Here is a 25,131-nt window from a genome sequence, read left to right on the forward strand (position 1 = left end):
CCCCACGTCCCACCCTCAGCCCACCCAGAGGCGGAGGCGCGTCCCGCAGCCAAGGGACACGGTGGGCAGAAGGAGGATGCTTCTGACCTGTGGGCGAGGTCCCGGGAGTGGCGGGGGCGTAGCCTCCCGTCGAGTCGCCGAGCGCGGCTCTCGGCTCTCGGTTCTGCGCTGGCCTCTGGCTGGGAGCTGCTGGCCCGCGGCCAAGGCCGACAGCAGGTGCGTGCGCCAGGCCCGGGCCTTGGCCGAGGCTGGGGAGCAGCGCAACCCGAGGGTGAGAACTGCGCCCTCCGGGCCACAGAAGGGAAGGAAGACGATGCCTCGGGAGGCTTGCTGGCCTCTGCTTGAGGTGGCGTCGAGGCCAAGCGGCGCGGACAGGTGGCATTGCCCTTCCTCGGAGGCCGGCCGTTCCGTCACCCGCATCTCACGAAGGCAGCGACCGGGCGCACGCACACACACAGCCGGTCTTAAAGTGTGACTGTGTGGCCTCAGGACAATCGGGAAGGCTTGAGAGCTAGGGACCCAGTTGGACATTCCCGTGAGAGCCACTGGCACGGCCGGGAATTGGCCACGGCCTGGGTCATCTCCCACGTGCAGCTCCCGCAGCACAGGCCCCTGGTCTGCTGGTCTCTGGGTCCACTTGGCCAGTGCAGAGCTGAGCCAGGGCTGAGCCCCGCCACTCGCCGGGGACTCCGTGGGCAGGGGCCGTGGAGGGGCAGTGGGCACCGCCTGGAGCACCTGGCAGAGGGGCGGCCTGTGGGGGCCGTTGGGACAGTGGAGGGGAGGTGGAGAGGGTGCAGCTTCCAGCTGAGTCTGGACCAGACCCGCTCTGGCGGGCCTGGGTGCAACCGGAGGACATAGAGTTCCTGAGAAGGAGGCCTCAGAGCAGACCCTTGTGGATGGTCTGAACTGGAAGAGATCTGAGCCATCGGAAGTCCTGTGGGTTTTCCAGTTTCCTGCAGGGCCCAGGGGGTTCCCGGGTCGTACCTTAGGGCAGCCAGTGCTGGTGGGAAGGGAGTAGAGGGAGGGGGAGAGAGAGAAGGAGAGAGAGAGAGAGAGAGAGAGAGAGACAAGACTCTGGACTCCTAGCATTGGTTCAGTTGAAGCCACTCAGCTTTTTATCCTGAGGACAAATTGGAGTTTATTTTTAAGCCTTTATTTTAATAAAGGAGTATTTCTTGAGTGCCTACTGTGTGCAACGCACTGTTCCAGATTCTAGAGGTATTTGGAGAACAGGACATATAACATTCCTACTCTGGACCATTATATTCTAGTAGACAAGTAAACAAATAGGTCAATTTTGGGTTGCAAGTGTATGAACACAATGAAACATGGTCTGCAATTGTATGCAACAGAATAACTTGGGGGAAGGAAGCAACCCAGCTCCTTTAGATCCTGTGTTAAGGATGGCCTCTGTGAGGTGATGTTTGAGCCGAGGCCTGAATGATGACAGTGGGAAGAGCATTCTGGATAAGATTTTGTTTGAAGCAAAAGCTCTGTGGAAAAAAAAATTGAAAATCACTCAGTCTTCTTTTATTTATATTCATTTATTTAAATTTCAAAGGTAATACATATTCATTGTAACGATTTCAAACCTTATTAATGTATATAAAGTCAAATGTAGAAGTAGCTTCTTTCCTCTTCATCTCCCTTCCCCCCACCCCCAATTGCACTTCCTGGAGAGAATCCCTTTATCAGTTAGGTGGATAACCTCCCAGATTTTATTCCGTGCATTTGCAAATATATATGTTAATTTCCCACTTTATCTCTACTTGTCTGTCTCATAGGACATTCAAACTTAACATGTCCAAAATGACTCCGGACTTTCTCCACTAAACTTCTTTCTCCCCCTGGGCTTTCTCATCTTCGTAAATAACTCCACCCAGTTGTTCAGGCCCCAAGACTTGGCGACATCCTCAATTCTCAATTCCTTCTTTACTTACTCTCGGACCCCAAGGCCAATCCACTGGCACATCCTGTTGGCTCTACCTCCAAAGTATGCCCTTATCTGGACACTTCTCACACTCTCCGCTGCCAGAAACCTGTTCTAAGCCACCACTTCACCTTGCCAGGATCCTAACGGCTCTCCATCCCCTCATTGGTATTTCCTACAATGCATTCTCCATTCAGCAGCCAGTCCATTCAGCAGCCAGAATGATCTTTTGAAAATGGTAAACTTGATTTTGTCCCTCCTTGCTTAATACCCCAGTGGCTTCTCTAGTTTCATCTGGACCATTTCTCTTTCTTATTGATTATCCTTTGTCTCCCTCCTACCATGTCTCAGGGCCTTATATTTGCTGGGCTAGTTCTTTGTCATCATTCTGATCTTAACTCACTGTTGCCCTCCACGGAGACATGCCCTGATGGCTCCATACAGTAGTCTCACTTTTGCCCTGACCACCTCTGTACCCCCAAACATGCTCTATCATATCACCCAGTTTTGTTTCCTTTATATAGTACTTATGTAATTAGAACATATCTTGCTTATTTCCTTGTTTATCATCTGTCCCTACCTCTGACTGAACAGAGGCTCTGTCGCGGCAGAGATCTTGACTCGTGTTCTTGTTCACAGCTCTACTGATGGATAGATAAAAGTGTTTCCAGATTGTTGCTAATGAATGAGCCTCTAGTGAACATTCTTGCACATAGATCTTTGGGTAATTGTGTAAGGGATTCTGTGGGACAGACTGCTTGAAGTGGAATTTCTAGGTTGAAGATAGCGTATTTTAAATTTGATAGATGTATCAAGCTACTGCCCAAATTATTGTACCAATTTGTACTTCCATTGACTTTGAGAAGGCCTTTCTCCAAGTCCTTGACAGCACTGGATAATAAAAATGTTTTTCTTGTTTTTGGCCTATGTTATGGGCAAAACCAAGTATTTTACTTTGTTTTATTTTATTTTTTTCAAAGTTTTTTTTTTTTTTTTATTTACTCATGAGGGACGAAGAGAGAGAGAGAGAGAGAAGCAGAGACACAGGCAGAGGGAGAAGCAGGCTCCATGCAGGGAGCCCGATGCGGGACTCAATCCTGGGACTCCAGGATCACGCCCTGGGTGGAAGGCAGGCGCTAAACTGCTGATCCACCGGGGCTGCCCTTTATTTTGTTTTAATTTGTATTTCTCTGATTATATGAGATTGAATATCTTTTAACATGATTTTTGGTCATTTGCACTTTTTCTTTTGGATAATAAACATTGCTGGCCCTGCCCTCTGATACATTTCTATTTGTAAGAAAGAATGGATTATAGGTAGACAATTACCAACCAGTTTTGCCTACCATAGCATTTGGCTATTCATTATTTTTTTCTTCTGTTTTATCTCTATCTTATTAATTGCTAAGAACCCTTTGTGTTCTGTGGAGTTAATTTTGTTATATGTGTTGCAAATGTTTTCCTTATGTCTTTCCTTTATCTTTCAGTACTGTTTAAGATATTAATATGTTTAATCAAAAACAGAGATGGATCTTTAACTTTTCTATTTCTGTTAATGTGAAAATAGCAACTAAAAATTTTAAAATGATCTATAAAAAGGTATATGAAAAGTGAATCTCCCTTCCCATTACACCGAGCTAACCTTGGTTATCTTTGCAAATTTCTTATGTTTACGTGTACATTCATCATTTATTTATTCATCAGCCATTCATTCCTCTACCAAATAATTATAAGCCATTTATACTTCCAATATGTATTGGGTATTTACTATATTCCTGGCATCATACGAAGTATATTAAAAAGAGGATATATGCACATTTATCTTTTAAAATTTTTCTTGGAACATGTGCTTTTCTTTATTCATTTTTTTTTTTTTTTTAACATTTCAGATGCTTCTATAATAACACACCCATATCCACCTCATTGTTTTTAATGTTTGCTCACTGTTTTATTTTATGCATATACCAGAATATATTTAATCTGGTCCTTACTGATGGACATTCACATTGTTTCCTGTGTGTTTGCAATTGCAAACAATGTTGCAGTGAGTATCCTTGTAGCTATATCTTTACAGCCATGTGCAAATATATCTGTAGGGCAGACTCCTAAAATGGAATTGCATTTTAAGTTTGATAGACATTGCCAAATTGTCCTCCAAAACTGTGTTTCAATTCACACTTCCATCAGATGTGTGAGAGTGCCCATTTCTCTACTTTATTTGCAACCCTGGATATTATGTCTTTTAAATTTTTGCAAACATAAGGCTGTGAGAGTGGTGTTGCATTGTTGCATTTTGCATTTCTCTAATTAGCAGTGAAACTGAGAATCCGTTCATGAATTTATTGGTCACCTGTATTTTTTTTCTATAAATTGTTCAGATTCTTTCCTCACTTTTTATATTGAGTTGTCTTTTAAAAAATTTACATTGACTTGTAGATTCCATATAGTATGAATATTTAAGCTTTGTCTGTTACATGTGCTAGAACTATTTTCTCTCAAGCTGTCTTTAGTCTTTTAACATTGTTTATGGCCTAACCCCACCTTTTTGACCTGGAGACACAATACAATTCCTGTGTAGACCAAAGCTCCCTAATGTCTTCCTGCAGATGTCTTGAACTATGTTTCGTTAGCTCTTCTTTTTCTTTCCAGCCAAGAGTAGAAAGAGATTCTTCAATAGATCCTACTCTGGGGGGCTGCAGGTGAATCCTGAAGGAGAGGTGAGGAGTCATTCTTCACCAGCCTTGCTGTGGTCATTTCTCCTCTGGTAATAGAGCACTTTATCATTGCTTTGCACGTTTTCCTACAGACAAAAGCATTTTTGTTTCAACTTTTAGGACTTCATGTCTTTTTCTTGCTTAAAATATTCTATTACTCAAAACATGGATGGCCCCTCATCCTTGGTTTAGATCATTCCTGAAATAACTCCAGGGAGTCCTTGCGATTCAGTGGAAATGACTCAGGGATTGTCATGGGGTGCGGACTGAGAGGGTGGAGTAGAGGCCTCAGCCTCTCTTTAACCTGTAGGACTCTTGCATGACATTCTCTGTGAAGAAAGCAGTGGTTTCTGGGCCTAAGCCATCCTGGAAAATGGCTACCTACAGCCATACTGTAGAGTGAGGGCTTTATTTTCTAAAAAGCTGTGAAGCTCCAGGGCCTTCAAAAAATGCATCTTTTTTATATCGTAATCACTCTCTCACCTCTGGATAATGAGGCCATCTTGGAGCTCTGCAGTAATGCACAGCTGGATGCTCTTGGGTGTGTACAGGGCAGATTTTGGTTAACAGGCCAGGATGAAATTTTTCCTTCTTTGGTGAAGGTACTTGATGGTAAGTTTCATTAGTATCTATTCTTGTTTTTAAAGCAACATTAACCGTGTCTTCTCAAATATATAAATGTTCCCATTTCAACCAAGAAGTTCATCTGGGGCAAGGGTGCAGCAAGAGAGGAAGTGAGTGGAGAGTCGTTTCTCAACATACCAATTGATAAGGACTGATAATTACTTGTAGCAGAAGCGCTGCTTTTGATGATAGTAATGGAAACCCTAACCACCAGGAAAATAATTACACGAGTGCTCCCCCCCCCAACCCCCAACAGTTTTGCTTTCCTCATTTTCAGTTACCTACTGTCAACCACAGTCTGGAAACGGACAATACTCCTTCTGACTTATCCTCAGAAGGCCAAATAGTAGCCAAACATCTGCTACGTTACTCACCCCACGTCATCTCATCATACAGGCATTGTCATCTCACATCATCACAGGAAGTAGGGTGAGTGCAGAGAGAGAGAGAGAGAGAGACCACATTCACATAACTTTTATTACAGTATCTTGCTATGATTATTCTATTATTGGTTATTGTTGCTAATCTCTCACTGTGTCTAATTATAAATTAAACTTTATCATAGATATGCATGTAAAGGAAAAATTGTAGTATGTACTGGGTTTGGTATATCTAGCCACAGTTTCAGGTATCCTCTGGGGGTCTTGAAATCGCCTTCTGATAAGGGTTGGGGGGGATGACTATATCGTTTTTAAACTGGAAGTCCAAGGTCAGGCTTCTTTAGGGTTGCTTAATTCAGCAGCTCAACAAGAATCATGACTTTTTGCCTCTTGCATAATATGACTGTTGGGGTCCAGGGGTCATGTGCAGATCCAGCCTGGCACAGTGTTTTGACTGCTGGTGGACTCTCCACCAAATCTCTTTTTAAGAGTGAAGAAACCTTGTCTTGAAGGCCCCAGCCTGGTTCCTTCATGTCTTGTTTGTCAGAGTTGAGGCATATGTCTGCTCCTGGACCAGTCACTGCCAAGAGAATGGGATAAGTTCAATCAGTTACTGCCTGTTCACGATTTTACCCTGAGATAGGGAGAGGGTCACCTTCCCTTGAGTGGTGGCTTACCTGGTCAAAATCAGACAGGGTGTTGTTAACAACGGGGGGCGGGGGGGTGGAGAAGCAACCAGCAGTGGTTGCTATGATACTGCTTTTATTTTAATCAATTGGTTAATGAATTAATTTTATGTTCTCCAAACATTAACATGGTTATTGTTGGAGCAACCTGATTCACTCCTTTGAGGTTCCGCGGTTCACTTCCAGTGATCACACGTAAGAAGGAGAGTGCACATGTGCATATCTTACATCTGGTCCCACTTCTGGAAGGGGTACTCTGTAGGGTGGCAAATAAAGCTTTGTTGCTCTGAACACAGTTGAGCATTCAAGAGACTGAATAGTTGGTGTCAAGAAATAAAGATGGAGATTTATGAGAGGCAGAAGTAGGTGCACAGTTCCTTTATAATATCCTCACACTCTCTTTGAATATTTAACACACACTATCCAATCTCACAATTTCATCTGTTTGAGTTTACATCAGTCAAGTTTGGCAACAAAGCTGCCATTTGTTAAGAAGAATTTCAATTAATTAGTTAATCATTATTATTTTTTCAGAGTGGTTGAAAGGAGTTTGGACATGAGGCCGGTGGCTGAATAGTGCTCAGCTGGTTCCGGATATTTTCTCTCCATTAAACGAAGCCACAGCTTTGTTTTTTTCAGATGAAAATGTGCAGGTTTCACATGTTGGTAAAAGAGAACCACAGTGTTGTACAACTTGGATTGTGCTAAAGGGGTATTACAAGCAGTCATGCAAGTTGGCTGTGTGGCAGGTGATGGTTGCAATGTATAGATTCCCAGTGACAGAAGTGAAATTGTATGTGTTCTGACTAGGGCTGCTGCTGGGCTCTGAAGACACTGGAAATCTAGTTAAGTCACACGCAGTGCGTATCATTCACATCATGGCCAAGGTAACAAGAAGCATCGTGCACTGGTCAGGATGCTCATGGTACCCAGGGAATGCCACAGGCACCAGAGAACATGAATTATGCCATATGTAGCTCCAAGCTATTTGAGCGAAAATTGACCCTCCAGGGTCCAGAGCCCAGTCCAAATTTCCTCATGCTGTTATGCTGTGGCATACAGGAAAGAGAAAAGAGAAGGCTCATCCCTTGCTATGTTTTTATATGCTTTCAAACACCAGAACTGATTCTCCAAAGTAATTTTTCTTCATGCATCCAGACACTTGAACGATGCAACCCAGAGTCAAATCTTGAGCTTCCATAGCAAGTCATCCTAAAGTCGAATACCATTCTCAGCCTTGGCAAATATTTTCCTACTACCTCAGAACTCCAGAGACCTGGTGGTCCTGTCCTCTTGGGGGGTGGGGATGGGGCTGGAGGTACATATTGATGATGGTGATCTCAGCATGGGGATGAGTAGCAAACAAAAGATGATGATGATGATGATGTGTGTGTGTGTGTGTGTGTGTGTGTGTGTGTGAGAGAGAGAGAGAGAGAGAGAGAGAGACAGAGACAGAGAGAGAGAGGGAGAAAGGGAGAGAGGAAAATGTTCTTGTTTCTAAGAGAAGCTCTGGTAACAGGTTTCCTGGGTAAATGAAAGTTGTATTGTCTTCCATCAGAGATGACTTGAAAATAAAGTGCTTTAATGCTAATACTGCAGATGTCTGCAGGAAACTCAGCACCACACTGAACACTGTAGTTAGATAGCTGTGCAAAAAAGTACATGAAGGAAAGGGCTAATGTGCAATACTTCTATTTAAGATAGAAGGAGGAAATAGAAATTGTGATAGCATGCTATTTCAAGTAATAATAGAAAGTACTTGATGTTTACATGGCGAATGGATCAATACTAATTCTGTAGTCAGTGCACATACAGTAGTTTGGATTATACAAGTGATAGATGCACTCAGTATAGCTGAAATTTCTACCCTGCAACACTTATTTCTCACTGCGTGTTAGATGGAAATTTCCACCCAACTATCTGGGAGGATTTGCATAAGAATGGTGATAGAGCAGTATTCTTTAATGATGTGCTTTTCTTTGTTAAACTTCAAAAATGTCTATGGTGCATGATGAGGTTTGGGTGAATTGCCAAGCTAATGCTTTTATATTTTCTTTAAAGAGCTTATCTTCACTGTGTTGTGGGAGTTACTTTATATTGTGGTTATAAAGGCAGTGGCAGTAAGCTGAATTTGTAGCAATCCCCCCAATATATGCCTCCTCCTCCTCCTCCTCCTCCTCCTGCTCCTCAAGGGCTTGGTCCTGCTAAAAGGAGAATTGGAGAAGGCAGTTGACTGTCACTGGTTCAGTTGTGATGAGTCAGTTGGACTTGTTCTACGGTCCCATACCTGGTTCTGCTCACCAAGAAGCGAGGATGCTATTCTTCTGCTCAAACAATGACCTCCCATTTAGCCTATATCAGCACCGCGCCTGTCAGATGGCTTGAGATCATCCCCAAGCCTGGTGCTCTCACCAAGGACGAGTTGAATTATTCAGATCAGAGCCTGGGAGCAAATGCTGTTTGGAAAGTGACCTTTTTGTCCTCCCCACAAGAACCTAATGTTTACAATGTGAGGAGGAAAAGGGGCTGGAATCTTGGGAATTCCAAGAATGCAGCCAACAAGCAAAAGAAGCTTTCCTTCCTGGGTTGTGCACTTCAAGACTCACTCTCCAGATTCTGCTCCACAGCAACGATTTGCAAGTAGAAAGGTGGAAAAACAAAGCCCCGAAGCTGGAGCCTGCGAGGGTAGTCCAATAGACGACTTCACATTAACCTCAGTTTCAATGAAGCAAAGAATTTGAAAGCCAAGCATGGAAGGAAATTTAAGGTCACCTAATCCGATCCTTTGTCTAAAGCATGAATCTCTTTCCCAGCACAGCTTCATGGCTTGTGGATCATCAGTTGCTATTTGAATACCTCCAAGGACAAAGAACTCACTTCCTCTAAACAGCAAGGACAACAGAGGACATTAGATGGAAGACTTACTGTGTGTCAGGCTTTGTGATAAGCCCCTAAGATTCATGATCTTATTTAATGCTCACAACAACTTTATGAGATAGGTACTATTCTTGCCACCACCATTTTACAGGTGGAGAAACTGAGGCTGTGTATGTTGCAGAGACACCTGCCCAGCCTATCCCATCATTGGCAGCAACGTAGCAATCCCATTGATTGTTACTTTTCTGTCCCTTGGAAACATTTGGAATATACCTTGCCCCTGTTTTACATGATCCCCCTTTGAATGGTCCAGGCAGCCTTTCTTTCCGTCTAGTTTTCCTTTTTTTCTATTTCATGCCAGACATTCCTTAGTCTTAGTTTGGTGAGTTCCTCTAGACCCGTTCCGGCGTACCAACGCTCTTCTCAAAACATGTGTCATTTACTTCTTGAACATTTTGAAGAGACCTTATGATTGTTTTCTTTTATTAGGAGACAGTGGGCTTTGTTGGTGACATCTAACCATGAAGGCATCTATTCTGGGTGCAGAGGCTTTCCAAAGAGCACATGATGAACTTTTTCCACAGCTCTTTTCAGGGAGAAGGCATTTTAAAAATCCAGAGCATTAAAATAAGCCAGGGCTGAGCTTCGATGTCATTGCTGGTGGTAGAGGCAATGTCAGAATAAAAGACAGAAGCCTTCCTGCAAAGTGTTTGTGGGGGTCCCAGGGGGCCCTATGGGAGGCAGCTGCTCTTGGATCTAATTCAGTCTCTGACCTGGATTCTCTGTAGCTCACTAGCATGTTAGCGTGTCCTTCTGCATTAGCCTCCTGGCTTGTGAAAAGTGATCATGTTGTTGACACTCTGGCGCATTTCTCATGGAGTTCTAAGTCGGATTCAGGCAACCCAGGGCTTGCTCTGCTACCTCGGGCAAATCACTCTACCTCTTTGGGCTCTTAGTATCCTCATCTGTGAAAGTGGGTAATGACATCATTCTAACAGTAGTCAATTAATTAAGCAAGTCAGTCACCAGACTGATGTGTCTCCCATGCTGTGGGCAGCCTACCCAAGCCAACCAAAATCTAAGCCCCTGAGTGCCTCAAGGTTAGGAAACAGAAACGCTATGCCAATTGGGCTTTAACCTATAGCCAATCAATAATTTCCTTACTTTGCTTCTACTTTTTCTAAGAATCTCTTCCCAAGCTCCTATTGGTGGAGTGCTGCTACCCACTTTCGGCTTGGTGCTGCCTACCTGGAGTCGGTTTTGCTCAGATAAACTCTTAGCATTGTTAATATGCCTCAATTTATCTTTTAACACTCTTGGTGTCAGAAGAAGAAAGCAGAGACCCCCCCCCCCCCCCCCCCCCCCCGCCCAGGAGCGACGGGCCACCAGGCAGGGGTGCCCGTTGAGGTTTCTGGAGGCCATGGGGAAGTCCCTGCTTTAAGTCCTGCAGCTTTTGCTACATGTCCGGCTTAAAGCATTCATTTTTTCTGCTCTGTGGCACTGGGTTGGACTCAAAAACCAGACTGGGCCTCCCAGGCCCACGGAGCCCCAGGAGCCCAGCAGCTGGGCCTTGGCCCTGGGGCAGCCACACAGGTTTAACCATCCTTGCTCTCCACCGCTCCTGCCCCTTCCTTTGTCTCCTTTTGTTTCCTGAGGACCTGGTTTGTCAACCGTGGGGTGGGGTGGGGCCTAAAAAATAGGGCTGGAGGGAACTGTGAATGGCACTCCCTTGGCTCTTGGGTTCCCACAACTGTGGCCTGCTCTTGGGGTGACTGTCTTTCTCTGTGTGATCTTGGAAAGTAGCTCTGGATCTTGGTGGGGGGGGGGGGGCAGTGTCTTCTGTACCCTTCCTGAGGAGCCCTCTTGCGACCGTGGGATTGTTCAGTATAACCAGGAAATGGTCACTGCTCCTCCAGCTGAAACCTGGCAAGGTAGTGGAGAGGAATTTTTTTTTTTTTTTTTTTTTTAAGGTATGTCTGTGGTTAGAAGTTAGCCAAATTGGAAGCTGCTATTTCAGAACCTGATAGGAACTTTTAAAAAAGCCTTCTCCCCTAAGCTAAAATAAAACTATGTACCCACCAGGAAAGAAAACATTCTGAAGCCACTGTAGAAGGATTTATTAAAACATTCCAAAGAAACACAGCTCTAATTCTAGAACGTAAGTTTTTTTTATTTTATTTTATTTTTTTAAGTAAACTCAATGCCCAGTGTGGTGCGTGAACTCATGACTGTGAGATCAAGAGCATGCTCAGCTGAATTAGCTAGCCAGGCACCCCTAGAAAATAGGAATTAAAAAAAATTTTTTAACTTGAATTCAATTTAGTTAACATATAGTGTATTATTAGTTTCAGGGGTAGAATTTAGTGACTCATCAGTTGCATATCACACCCAGTGTTCATTCCATCAAGTGCCCTCCTTAATGCCATCACCCTGTTCCCCCCCCTCCTCCCCTCCAGCAACCCTGTTTGTTTCCTATAGTTGAGAGTCTCTTATGGTTTGCGTCTCTCTGTTTTTACCTTATTCTTCGTTCCCTTCCTCTATGTTCATCTGTTTTGTTTCTTAAATTCCACATGTGAATGAAATCATATGGTATTTGTCTTCTCTGACTTATTTCATTCAGCATAATGCCCTCTAGTTCCGTCCAAGTCCTTGCAAATGGTGAGATTTCATTCTTTTTGATGGCTGAGTAATATTCCATTGCGCGTGTGTGTATAGCATATCTTCTTTATCAATTCACCTGTTTTTGGGCACCTGGGCTCTTTCCATAGTTTGGCTCTTGTGGACATTGGTGTACAGGTGCCCCTTGGAATCACTGAAAATAGTAATCATTTGACTTGCATCTTAGTTGAAGATCTCCCTGATGTAAAGAAACAAGTTGAGGATAATGTAGTCTAACGGCTGGGTCAGTGTCTTGATATTCTTCTGGTTGCAACCCAATTCTTTGAGGAATTAAAGAAAGCTATACTTGTTTTACACATTGAGTCTTTACAAGAATAAATGAGGCTCTACAAACAATATAAAACTCACCTAATCCTTTTCACCAATCTCAGAACCTTTCCTATTCCAGCTAATGTGACATCCAAAGAGCCTCCCCAGCCACGATGAGGCTTTTTCTGATGGCCAAGGCTGCATCGCTGTAGACCTAGAGATACCCGTTACGGTGCACCTCTTCATAAACCAAGATCGGCACAAGTTAGATTGCCATTGAGCTAACAAAAGTAATTGACAACAGATGATCACATTGAAATAATTGTAAGTTTAAGACGCAGACTTGCTAAATCAAGGTTATTTTGAGTTAAAAAATGCTCAACACTAGTAAATTGAGGGGAGAAAAAAAAGAAAATCATTTTTAGGGAACAATTTACATGAACAGCAATTTTCTATAATCCGTGTACTTTTCTCCAAATACAAATTACTACAGAAATTGTTTTCTTTACTTACCCACCCATCTCTCTTCCCTCCTGATTCTTCAGTAAAGTTGGGACAGGGAAAGGGAATGTAATACTTCTTTATTGGTTTAAAGTATTTATTAGGTATTTTATACCTGATATTTTTAAGTTTCCAATTAATGAGGTAGAAAAAGCACTGGGCTGTGTTGGGAGATCTGGCTTCCTGTCCTGGTTCTGTATGGCCTTAAGACAACCACATTCCCTTTAAGTAAACTCAATGCCCAGTGTGGGGTGTGAGTCTCCTGCTCCTCTTCTGTTGGAGTTTGTGAAGGTGATTTGTAAGGTTGTCCCCAGTTCTGAGTTCCTTCAGTGCAGTTCAGTCTAGGCGAGACCAGCCAGTTTAGTCACCACTACTGGAGTTCCTGTTAGGCACTAGACCTTGTGCTGGGCATGGGGATACAATCAGTGAAAAGACATGAACTCCAGGCCAGTGCAGTTCCAGCCGCAGGTTGCCTGCGATTGATTATATCCCACCACTGCTTTTTCCTTGCTGGGGAGTTGCAGTCTTCTAGCCCTCATTTTTTCTTGTGAGATTGTTATGCTAGTAAAATAAACAAATATATATCAAGGGATTCCTATATAGGGCCTGGTACATAGTGAACATTCAGATGATGTTGGCTTTTATTATAATCATTATTGGTGAAGGAGGCAGGCATTAATTCAGTAATCACAAAAAGAAATACATTTTATCTGTGCTAAGTGCTCTGCAAGGATATATCAGGAGAATTTGCTTGGCCTGGGAAATACTGATTAAGGTTAAGATATGAAGGATAAATTCACTAGTTGAAGGGGAGTGGAATAAAGCCAGGGGAACAGCATATGCAAAGCTCCTATGGTAGGAGGAAGCACAGATTTAGAAAAATTGGTTTTGCATCCATGTGTCTCCAGGAGGCCAGAGTTCCCAGGTAGACCCATGGCTCTGACACCCTGAAGTGATGTTCCACAGGATTTAGCTTTCTCCAGAGTGGATTTAGCTTCTAAGGGACAGTAGGAAAGTGCATGTGATGAGTTGTGACACAGAAGGTTGACATTGCCTGGGTCCATCATGCGCTTAGGTAGGTCATGCTTTGGGGACCAAAGTCCCCGACTGTGGCCTGATCATTTCAACGTTCTTGTTCGGCTTGTCTTACGACTGGTCAGATTTGAGTAGGAATTAAGACCAAACTAAATTCTTCCCTGCCTACAGAGAGGCAAGGCTTAATGGGTCTTCAGCTTTTGGGATCATATTTACCATTTGAGAATCTGATGAAATCTATGGATTTTCTGTCTTGAGAGGTGTGTTTACATACTTAAATCCAAAACTGAGTACATTTTAAGGTTGGGTTCCTGGATCCCCCGAAACCCATCCATGGTCCAGGTTAAATGTCCTTCTCTATTGTTGTTGCCTGGATTTTCGACCTTGGTAACTTTTCCCTTAGGCTATTTTAACTTCCTCTGAATTTGTCTCTCTGCCTATAGTTTCTCATCCCTCCAGTTGTTTCTCCATGTCTTCTATGAAAAGAAGAAAAAATTTGTTGGAGCATGGGAGATAAAATGAATAAAATTGTAACTATTTATTTTTAGATTAAAGTAAATCAAGCTTATTATAGATACTTTGGAAAATACGTACAAACTTAAAAAAAAAATTGGTAGTCTGAGCATCCAGAGCAAACCAATCATATATTTTTTCCTAGTACTTTACTATGGAAAATTTCTTTTGTATCATTATGATCTAATTGTATACATGTATATATTTGCATTCAAATGTTTTACTTAACATTTACTTTTCCTTGAGCTTAAATGTGTATATGTATCGAATTTTTTTTTTTTAAATCATGGAAGGTATAAAACATACACAAAAGCATAGAGAATATTGTAATGAACCCTGGCCCCTATGTACTCCATCTCTAGCTTTGAAAATGATCAGTACTCTATTGGTAAACTTTTGATATGTACCAAATGGTCTCAAAATTTAGCAGTTTAAAGTAACCACCATTGATTTAGTTGATAATTCCCTGGGGGAGCGATTTGGGCCGGGCTCAGCTGTGTGATTCTTTTGCTAGTCTTGGCTGGCCTTAGCTGTGCATCTGTGTTTTGCTGCCACTTAGTTAGATGACTCTGCTTCTGGGTTTGGCTGGCTGCCATGTGGGGCCACAGAAGGGAGTGGGTCAATGTATCTCTTCTTATCCAGCAGGTTATCCCTAGGCTTCCTCATATGGTGATGGAAGACTTCCAAGCCAGTGAGAAGCAAGTGCCAATGCATAAGTGCTTTTCAAGATTCTGGTTGTATCTCATTTACTAATATGTCATTGGCCAAAGCAAGTGACAGGGTCAGTTCACACTCAAGGGATGGAGAAATCCATTCTACCTCTTGACAAGAGATTCTATAGCATCCTGTTTTAAGGACATGGGTATAGGCAGAAGGATTTGTGGCTATTTTTATAATCTACCACAAGATGTGTTGCTAATATTAATATTAGTAAAATTATCATTTTTTAAAAATTTTTTTTAAAATTTTTTATTTATGATAGTCACAGAGAGAGAGAGAGAGAGAGAGAGAGAGGTAGAGACACAGGCAGAGGGAGAAGCAGGCTCCATGCACCGGGAGCCTGACGTGGGATTCGATCCCGGGTCTCCAGGATCGCGCCCTGGGCCAAAGGCAGGCACTAAACTGCTGCGCCACCCAGGGATCCCTAAAATTATCATTTTTTTGATGTTCCTGGTAACTTGTCATGAATCTAATTTAGGTGGCTGAGTAATGTGCCACCAAGTGGATGTACTGAACCTTGTGTGACCATTTCCCTATTGTTGGGTAGTGAGGTCATTGCCATTTTTCTGCCATTATGAATAATGCTACAATGGATGCTTTGTGCATAAAGCTTTTTCTGGTTTTAGGATTATTTCCTCGGAGTAGTCACAAAAGTGATATTACCGTGTCAAACATTTTAGAGCTCTTAGTACACTTTGCCAAATTGCTTTCCAAAAGGATTGTATCAATTTACACTCCCACCAGTGTGTGTGAGATTACCCCACAGGGATCCTTCTAAAATGCAAATCTGATTATCTCACGCCCAGTTTAAAAGTGATCTCTGCTGCCTTCACAATAAAGACTAAACTATGTAAGAGAAACCATGTCTGCTACATGACTTTTGAATAACTAAAAGACTATTTTAGCTTGATAAGACCCTGTATATGCAAGGGCCATAGAATCTAGTATAGGCACAGAACCAAGACGTGAATCCATCACTCTCATGTTGTCCTCAAATGCAGGTTTTTGTAGGAGAGGAAACTGAGGGTCAGGGTGTTCAATGTGAAACGTAGAAACCGAGTCAGAGCTTTCTATCTGTGGCATTATCTATTTTAGCATCATAAAATCTTTGCAAAGGAGTACACATACAAGTTTAAGTACATATTTAATCAATGCAAATAAATTATAGCACATTTGTTTTGTTGGTTGGAATTCTGTGGCTCCTGAAAACTACAGACTGTGAGATTTGGAATGAGACCTCTTCCTTTGAATCTACATTCTGTCATTTACTAGAATTTGAACAAGATTTAACAGCTCCACGTCTCAGTTTTGTTATCTATAAGATTTAGGTAATAATGCCTATGTCTTAGGGGTTTAGAGGTGATTCAACATATGTATCAAATGTCTAACAGCACCATTCAAGGGTAACTATTATTATTATGAGGAATGAATATGTAAGTAGAAGGGAACCATAAATGTAACCGAAATGAGGAGGCTTTGATAATCCAGGACTATAAATAAAGCTATGTGACTTTTAACACCAAGTTACCATGGTTTGGGATTCAGTTCAGTCTCCTAGCTGGAATTCTTGCCTTTTCTGAGATTTTTTTAACCCCCACTATTCTTGAGAATTCCCAGGTTCATGAGTCCTTGTTTCTCCTTGATGCCCATCTCTATGTCCTTCCTGGAAAGGGAGAGCAGGGACCAAGATGCGTTCCTGGAGGTGAAGTTCTTCAACCAGTGATCTCCAGGCTGCCCTGTCTGTGCCGTGGGTGTGTCTAGCACCACATGGCTAGTGGAGGAGGGGAGCTGTTGATGAGAGCTGGGCTAAGCCTTGGGGTTTCTCCACAGGAATGTCTGATAAAGCTCTTCCTGGACCCCAAGAATTCTAGGACTTGTTTGTTATTGCATTGTGAATATATATTTACACATTTGCTCAAGTCAGCTTGGTTTTCCAATGCCCTGTATCATAGGCAAGGATGTTGTGGATACAAGGATAGTGCGGTACTATCCAGCGGAAATGTAGTGTGGGCCACATATATATTTTCTAGCAGATGCATTAAAGAATATATAAATAAATAGATGAAATGTCAATGTTATTTAACTCAATAGACCTAAATATTATTTCAGTGTATAATGTATATGAAATTATTAATGAAATAATTGATTTTTTTCATAACAAGTCCTTGAAATCTGGTGTATATTTTATGCTTACATCTCAAGTTGGTCTACCCACATTTTAAGTGCTCAGTAGCCACATATGGCTAGTGGCTACTGTATGAGACAGCACAGTTCTAGAAGAAAATACTGATGCTCCAAGTGGTACAACCCTATAGGAGGATAGGTGGTGATATTTACATGCAACTTCTTTTCTCAAAAACTACTTCTGGCTCCAGTTCAATGGGTCTCTGAGGGGTTCAACTTGTTACATGTAGTGCCTAGAATTATTTTCTTTAATCTAGTATTTTGTCTTATTTACCTATTCTAACTCCATTTCCCTTACAATGAATTCCCTGTTAGGGGTCTCTTGTATTTTCCTGCTCTGCTGCTACTCTGTCAAGAACTAGGTTTTAAATCCTTGAACATTAATAGGTTAGGGGCAAGAGAGTCAGAGTTTTATTTCTCCTCCTCTCATGAGGTTCCTCTGCTCTGATGTAGATTTGTAGATACAAAGTTCGTGTGGGAATCTATAACCCAAATGCACAAAGATATGGTGGGGAATGGATTTCTCTTAACAATGGCCAACAGTGTCTGAGCCAGCTAAAATGTTCTGTTGACTCGTGGAAGTTATGCTAGATGGAGTCTAAAGGAGTGATGTGGAGGGGCAGACAGCAAGTTCTGTACTAGTACAGACTTCCTGAAGGAAGGAAGCATGTACTGGGAAGCATTCTCAATTATGGAGGCCCTACTGTGCATGAGAGCTTCACATGCCTTGTTTCCAAGGGTAGACATTATTGTTATTTATTTATTTTTTCTGAGGTAGACATGATCACCCTGTTAGGATGAAATAGTAAAGCTCAGGTTAAGTAACTTAGCTGAGGCTACAAGAAAGGACTCATGTCTGGGATCTCCAGAGACCTTGCCCCTTTCAGTGTTTCACTGGTGCCCTTGAATGGCTAGGGCATTCAATGTCTGAGGGACCACTGGAGTGTGCCTGAGGAGCCTTTACTGGAGAGCAAGAGATCTCTGCAGCAAATACTTTTAATTTCTTACAGAGGATATAGTTTTAATGCATTGATGCAACGCTAACTATTGCTATGAAAGAAATTACCCCAAAATGGCATGAAACAACTCTTATGATGCTCATAGTTCCATGGGTCAGAAATTTGGGCAGGGCACAATGTTGATTTATCTCTGCTCTGTGACAGGTGAGGCCCCATTTGGAGGACTCGAAGGCCAAGGGCTGGAATGATCTGAAGACCTGTTTACTCCCAGCTCTGCTGGTTGAGGTTGGCTGTCAACCAGTTACATCAAAGCTCTCCATGTCATTTGTCTATATAGACTGGTTTTGGCTTTCTCACAGCATTCTAAAGAACAGCCAAGAGTTTTATTGCTTATAATTGCCTTGCCCCAGAAGTCCTGTGCTTCATGCATCTTATTCAACAAGGTGGTCACAAAGTCTAGTATAAAGGAAAGGCAAAACAGACTCTACCTCTTGATGGGAATTGACAAGGTACCAGGAGGGCAGGTAGGACCAGAAATATTGCTGTGGTCATTCTTAGAAAATACAGTCTATTATGGTCATTATCAGTGTTGTCATCCTAAGTTATGGATGAGGAAGGAAAGGTAGAGAAGTAACCGAGAAGGAAATGTTTTACTGAAATGCCAGGGTCTCTAATAAATGTTAAAATAATGAAGGGTATTAGGAAAATGATAAAAAGGCAATAAAGGGATCCCTGAGTGGCGCAGCGGTTTGGCGCCTGCCTTTGGCCCAGGGCGTGATCCTGGAGACCCGGGATCGAATCCCACGTCGGGCTCCCGGTGCATGGAGCCTGCTTCTCCCTCGGCCTATGTCTCTGCCTCTCTCTCTCTCTCTCTCTCTCTCTATGACTATCATAAATAAATAAAAATTGAAAAAAAATATTAAAAAAAAAAAGGCAAATAAGTTCAAAGGCAAACGGGGGGTATTTGAAAAATCCTCCTCCAGCTAAAGATCCCTTCAAAGACAACAGTGATACTGTCCTTGACTTAGTCCACTGGCCTGACTAATGCTCTTTCTTGCAGCCTCGGGCAGCCTCCACTGGCCAGAGCTCTGTCCTGAGTAACCTTCGATAACTCTGACCTATGCAGGGCTGTAACAGCTTGCCTTTGGCCTGCCCTTTTTTTCTTCATGGCTTAACCCCAAGCCTCCTTTTACTAAAGATTTGGAATTTCATTAAATCAGGGCTGAACTGAGAAATAACGACTGCCTTTATATGCACTGGCTCTTTACTGGCAAGCTATTAGAGGGAAGATAAGGTTCTATAACACTGCCAGGAATAAAGCCTAGAAAATTATGCGAAAAGCTCCACCATCCAGGATAAATGTTATAGGAGGCATTAACCTTCCATAAAAATCCCTTTGCTAGGCAGGAATTTAAATGACAGTCTCTGTGAGAGGAGATATTTAGCCTTAGAAACATATTATATTACCACCCTCACTTAGAATAGCAAGCTCTTTGGTTATCAGCAGTTGGGTATTGTTCATCTTTTTCATAGGAATGCATGCTTAGTAGTATAGCAAATATGTGGTTGTGGTTTTCTGGGTACACCCCTACATTGCACTACGTAGCTCCCAAGAAGTTGTACCTACATTCTACTTTTATTTTGGAATATTGAATAAGAAATTGAAACAAACCTTTATGATAGTCTCCGAATTACTTGTCTTGAGGGGAAAAATAATTTTTCTCCCTAAGGCATAAGTGTGATTCTCCAATGAATGAGTTAGGCTAGAAATCACAGTGATTTCTCTCTCTTCTTACGGAATTTGAATCTTCTAGCAAACAAACCAACAAAATCACAGGGCAAAGCCTTTAGATACAAGTTTATGTGTGTTGTACATACATGTCAAATGTGTTGGGGGAAGATCTTAGGTGATAGCAGAATAGTCTTATTTAGGCTTTAAACACTCAATTTCCATGTCTCAGCATTGAAAGCCTTTGTTAATAGGATGAGAGACCAGATGATTCCTTACTGTCTTAGAGTCTCAGCTGGAGCCCCAGAGCTGCTTCCTGCTCTTCTACAGCTTGGTGTGGAAAAGATGCTGACTTTAGATTCCAGTGGCTAAGTGGATGCAAGTCGTGCTACCTACTTCTTGACTTCCACTATGCCTCCTGAGTGGTTCCTCCCCAAGAATCAACCAACGGGGCATTATTTTTCTTTCTGTTGACTGTGTCACTTTGGAAATATTGTTTGGACCTAGAATTGAAACTTAACATAATGTGTGGTTGAGAAATCCAAAGTTGTACCCTAGTTCATGTAATCAGGTTGACCTACTTACAAGGCAATAACTTGAAGAATTTTAAGATTTTTCTCTAGATTACATCACAATAAAACCAAACAGATTAACACTGAGAGTCAGAAACAACAAATGAAAGAAAGATAGATCTTCTAAAAGGCTTTATAGGTTTTCCTAATGATATAGTAATGATGCATGCTACTAATTTGTTTTAGAAAATATTAATTTAGAATATTTAAAAGCTTTTTGCCTTATAGTGGACTAAATTAAAAAAAATCTTCAGAGGGCCATATCTGTTCCCAAATGAGATTTTTTATTTTTAGGAAGAGTGAACTAACATGGGGGACCAATACGTGCCAGGCACGCACTGTACTCCCTAAATCCCTTTGATCATTGGATAGTGTGGGTGTCATTACTGCATTTTTGTACATTAAGAAACCAAGGCCTAGGGATGTCTACCAACTTGCTCAGACTTCAGATTACCTAGATTAAGCCAGAGTTTGTTACTTATCATCTCACATTCATTTTAGGTCTTTAGAAATTTCTCTAAATTGTAGGGTGGCCAGCCAGTGTCTTAAGTGACATACCTAAGTAAAATGCCTTCTTTTTCCTTGCAGTTAAATCTAATCCACTGACAAAATTTTTCAGTTCCACTGATCACAAATCCATGTGCTTTTTTTTTTTTTTTTTTCTATTATCACCAGCGTCCTCACTAGAGCCCAGGGCACTAGCACTTCTAGCATATCCCCTTCTCTGGTTTCCAGGTGTGCTCCTTGCTTCTATGCTTGCTTACCTGGCATCATGCAGACTGGCATCTTCCAAGAAATGAAGATGAAACGTGTCTCTCCTCTCCTCTGCTTGGATTCTCTGTAGATTTGCTATTGTGACTAGAGTAAAATTTGAATTTCCTGCCTTGGCCTATGAGACCTGGCATGCTGTGGTTCCAGCCTTCCCTGCTCATCCCACCTCCTACACTCTGTGCTTTGCTCTCCATGCTCCACTCCCCCACATACTATTTCTAGAAAAGAGCAAAGCTCTTTCCTGCTTCTTACTCTTTTTCTCTCCTTAGAATATTCTTCTACTGGCTCTTCCTATGGCTGGAGTTTTGCCCTTCAGGTCTTGGTTTAAAGGCCGATTCTTCTATGAGATCTTTTTTGGCCACCTTATTTTAAAAAGCTCCCTCTCCTGTGTTATTTGCCATCACAGTGCTGTCTTTGCTTCCTTCATGGCTCTTGTCACAAATGGTAATTACTTGGTGCCTTTGCTTGTTATCTTGCCCCTCACCCTACTCAGACTGTAAGCCACCCTATGAGCACCCTGTCTATCACATTCTTTGCTGTTACCTCACTGCCTGACACAGGTTGCCACTCAACAAATCTTTGATGCAAAAATCAATGTGTATACTTCAGTAGTCCTTCTGCTCTTAAAATGCCTCCCCTCACTGAATACCAAAGTGTATTCAGTCATCATCATCTTCTCCATGCCTTATTGGGCAAAAATAGTGGAGTTGGCTTCAAGAGCACTGGTCTCTACTCCCATTTCAGTCATTAACTTGCTGTATGACCTTGAGCAAGTCATTACTTCTTTCCAGATGATCTTTAAGCTCCCTCTGATTCCTGACCTCTGATTGTTTCCAATTTCCCTACTGCTGTTCCCCTGAAGCAACCTTAATAGAAGCAACTTGGTTTTAAACTAACTATTCTGAGATGCAGTCTGCAAATTATTTAGGTGGACCCAGTGTTTCCCCTATGTTTGGAGATTCTTGGGTGGTGTTAAAGGAGTGTGTCAGGTGATGATGTCTGGAGAAAGGGGTGCCTCCAGATGCACTGCACAAGAAAGACAGTTGGATTTCATTGCTGGCACCTATTGTGTTACTGGGGAGAACCTGTTTGCCTTTTGTGACACTACAGCCTGGGGGAACAGCCATGGAGAAACCAGTACTTAATAGTATATAGTGTCTATGACTTCTCCTCTTCATCACTGTGGGAGTGGGAGTTCCTCCCTAGGAATCTCGGTCTGCAAAGGCAACTGCGGGCCAGAGAAAACAAGTTCCTGCATATGGGCTGGGTCTGGCCTGGGTGTCAGGGCCTAGTTGGCTGTCTATCCTGTGTCTCCTGCTTATGGGAACCTGCTTTCTTTAATGTTTACCAGGGGATGGAGGAGGAGAGCAAGAGGTGTGTGTGGGGTGCTATTTGCTGTGCTGAATACTCTACATTTATTACCTCACTAAATTCTGTGAGGCAGTGATTATCTTCCTGTAGTCCCCATTTTCTAGATGGGGCAGCTGAGCTGTATGGAGAAATTAACTTGCTTTAGGTCCCAGTGTTAGGCAATGACAATGTACTAGAGAGCTTACTGTGCGATCTTTACTCCTCTCTCTCATTTCTTTCATCAGTTTCTGGTATCCCAGGGAATGCTGAACTCTGCAGAAGGAGCATTTTCAGGGACTGTTTGAAAAGCCAGTGTGGTGGATCAGTGTACTGGGATTAGATTTGGCCAACAAATTCCCAGAAATTTGGTTTTGGAACTTAGAAATAGGAGATTACATCAGATGTCAACGTAGAGTCAAATAAATGACCATGGAGAAGAATCCTCTGCTTACTAGGAAAACAATTTAAAAGTTGAACTTAAATATTTTTTTTCCTCTATATCCCAAGTGGCACCACAGCTTTTGGATGTTTCAAGAAAGCTGAGATTTTCTCAAGGCAGACAAGCAACCTTCTAGAAGGTTATCTGGGGTCTAGAGGGGGAGATATTCCACAATGTTTATTGAATGGTGACGTCGGGCCAAGGCCCTGCTGGTCACTGGAAATAAAAAGGTGAAGAAGATACAGCCCCAGGCTGAGGCTGGAGGTCAGGGACAGACAAAGTGGACAGTTTAATATGCTGTCATTAGGCTGTGACAGAGCTGAGAGCAGGAGCCTGGGGAAAATTCTCTAGAGGAGGGGAGTTTCAAGATGAGGCTTGAAGGATAAGCTGGCAAAAATAAAGGAGGCAAGTGTGGGCAAAACTACAGAACCATAGGACATGTGAGTATCTGGGGCGGTCAGAGATGAGGCTGGAGAGAGTGATGACAACCTGCCTGTGGAGGGCCTTGCCCATTAGACTTTGGAGCTTGGATGTTATCCTGTGGTGATGGTTTCAGAAAGATCCCTCTGGGGGGCCATTTAAGAATGTACTGGAGAGAAAAGACTGGAGAAAGTTTGCTCTAATAGTCTAGGCAAGACTGAAGCAGTCTTGAATTAGGGCAGCGGCAGTGTAGGAGGGAGGAGGGGAGGACAGACTCAATCAAATAAGGGATTCTACTGTTCTCAGAATTCGTATATGAAGGTGGTATATAATGAAAGGACCTGGCACAAAGTAGATGCTTACTTTGTGAATGCAAGCTGAGTATACAGAGGGATTGTATTTACACATGCACAGATACCAGCTATGTAATTTTTATGATAAACATAAATACCTGGAAATTTTAAGTTAAAATATTTACTTTCATTATAAAAAGTAAATGTGAATTATAGCCATTCTGTAGCATCTAACATTCTGTACATTAAGATGACAAATTATAGTTTCTAGATATTCATATTTAGTAACACATTTTTCTCCTCGATTGCTTATTATTTTATTGTACTATTATAGATGTTGTATGTGATTTCAGAGTGAAGTTTGATATTGCATATCATTAACTAAATTCTCAGGGATATAATTTTTTTCAGTCTTCAGAGAATAGAATTCAGTAGTTTTGAAGCCTGTACATGTCTTCCAGGGAGTTAGAAAAGCACAAAACACCTTCCTGAATTTTTTTCCCCACGAATAATGGCAGGTTTCTTTTTTTGGGGAAAGATAATGTTGAAGATGGGATATCATTGTGTGATGAAGATGGGCTGCACTTTATAGCTTATGACTACTTATGCTCCAGAGCTAGAGAGCCCATGGTTGCCTGTTCACTCACTCTAAATTAGATTTCCTCTCTCAATCCCCCTTATGGCACTGTGTTCTTCATAGTACTTTTCAGAAGTGTGAATTAAATATTTGTGGTAGACTAATGCCTGCAAATTCTTTCTTCTTCCATAAGGAAGAGTGGGATCCCTGTGACCTGCCCTTGAATCTGGGTAGGCTCCATGACTGTTAGGCCAGTAGAACATGGCAAAAGATGATATGAGACTTTCCAGGCTCAGATCTTAATAAACTGGTGGCTTCTGCTTCCTGTATCCTGGAACACTTACTGGGAGCCCTGAGCTACTGAACAGGAATCCTGATTACCCTGATACTGCCATGCCAGAGCATCCTTACAGAGGCACTTGTTCAACTGTCCCTACTGAGCCCAACCTTCCAGTCGTCCTTGCGAAGGCATAGGACATGTCAGTGAGCAGCTTTGGACCCTCCAGACTTCATCATGTATGCCAGTGGAATACTGTCATGTGGCCTCCATTGACACCAAGTGGGATAGAACCGCTTAGCTGAACCCTGCCTGAATTCCTGACCCTCAGTGTTGCAAGATATAATACAGTGTTTGACACTTCAAGCCATTATGCTTTGGAGTAGCTTGTTTTGCGTAATAGACAACTGGAACAATACTCATTGATATTTATTTATTAATATGTATTTTTCCCCTTTAGACAGTACATGATGAGGAGAATAGGGACCCTGTCTGGTTTGTTCACACTGTGTACTCAAACGCTTAGCCCAGTATTAGGGCACCACAGGAACGTTCCATGACAAGTTGAACAGAGTGGAGTTAGCCTAAAACGTAGGTATGGATTCTCTACTTGGACTCCTAAATTATTCATGTATTCTCTTCCTCATTCCTT

This window comes from Canis lupus, chromosome 11, assembly GCF_003254725.2.
Source record: "Canis lupus dingo isolate Sandy chromosome 11, ASM325472v2, whole genome shotgun sequence".
NCBI lineage: Eukaryota > Metazoa > Chordata > Mammalia > Carnivora > Canidae > Canis > Canis lupus.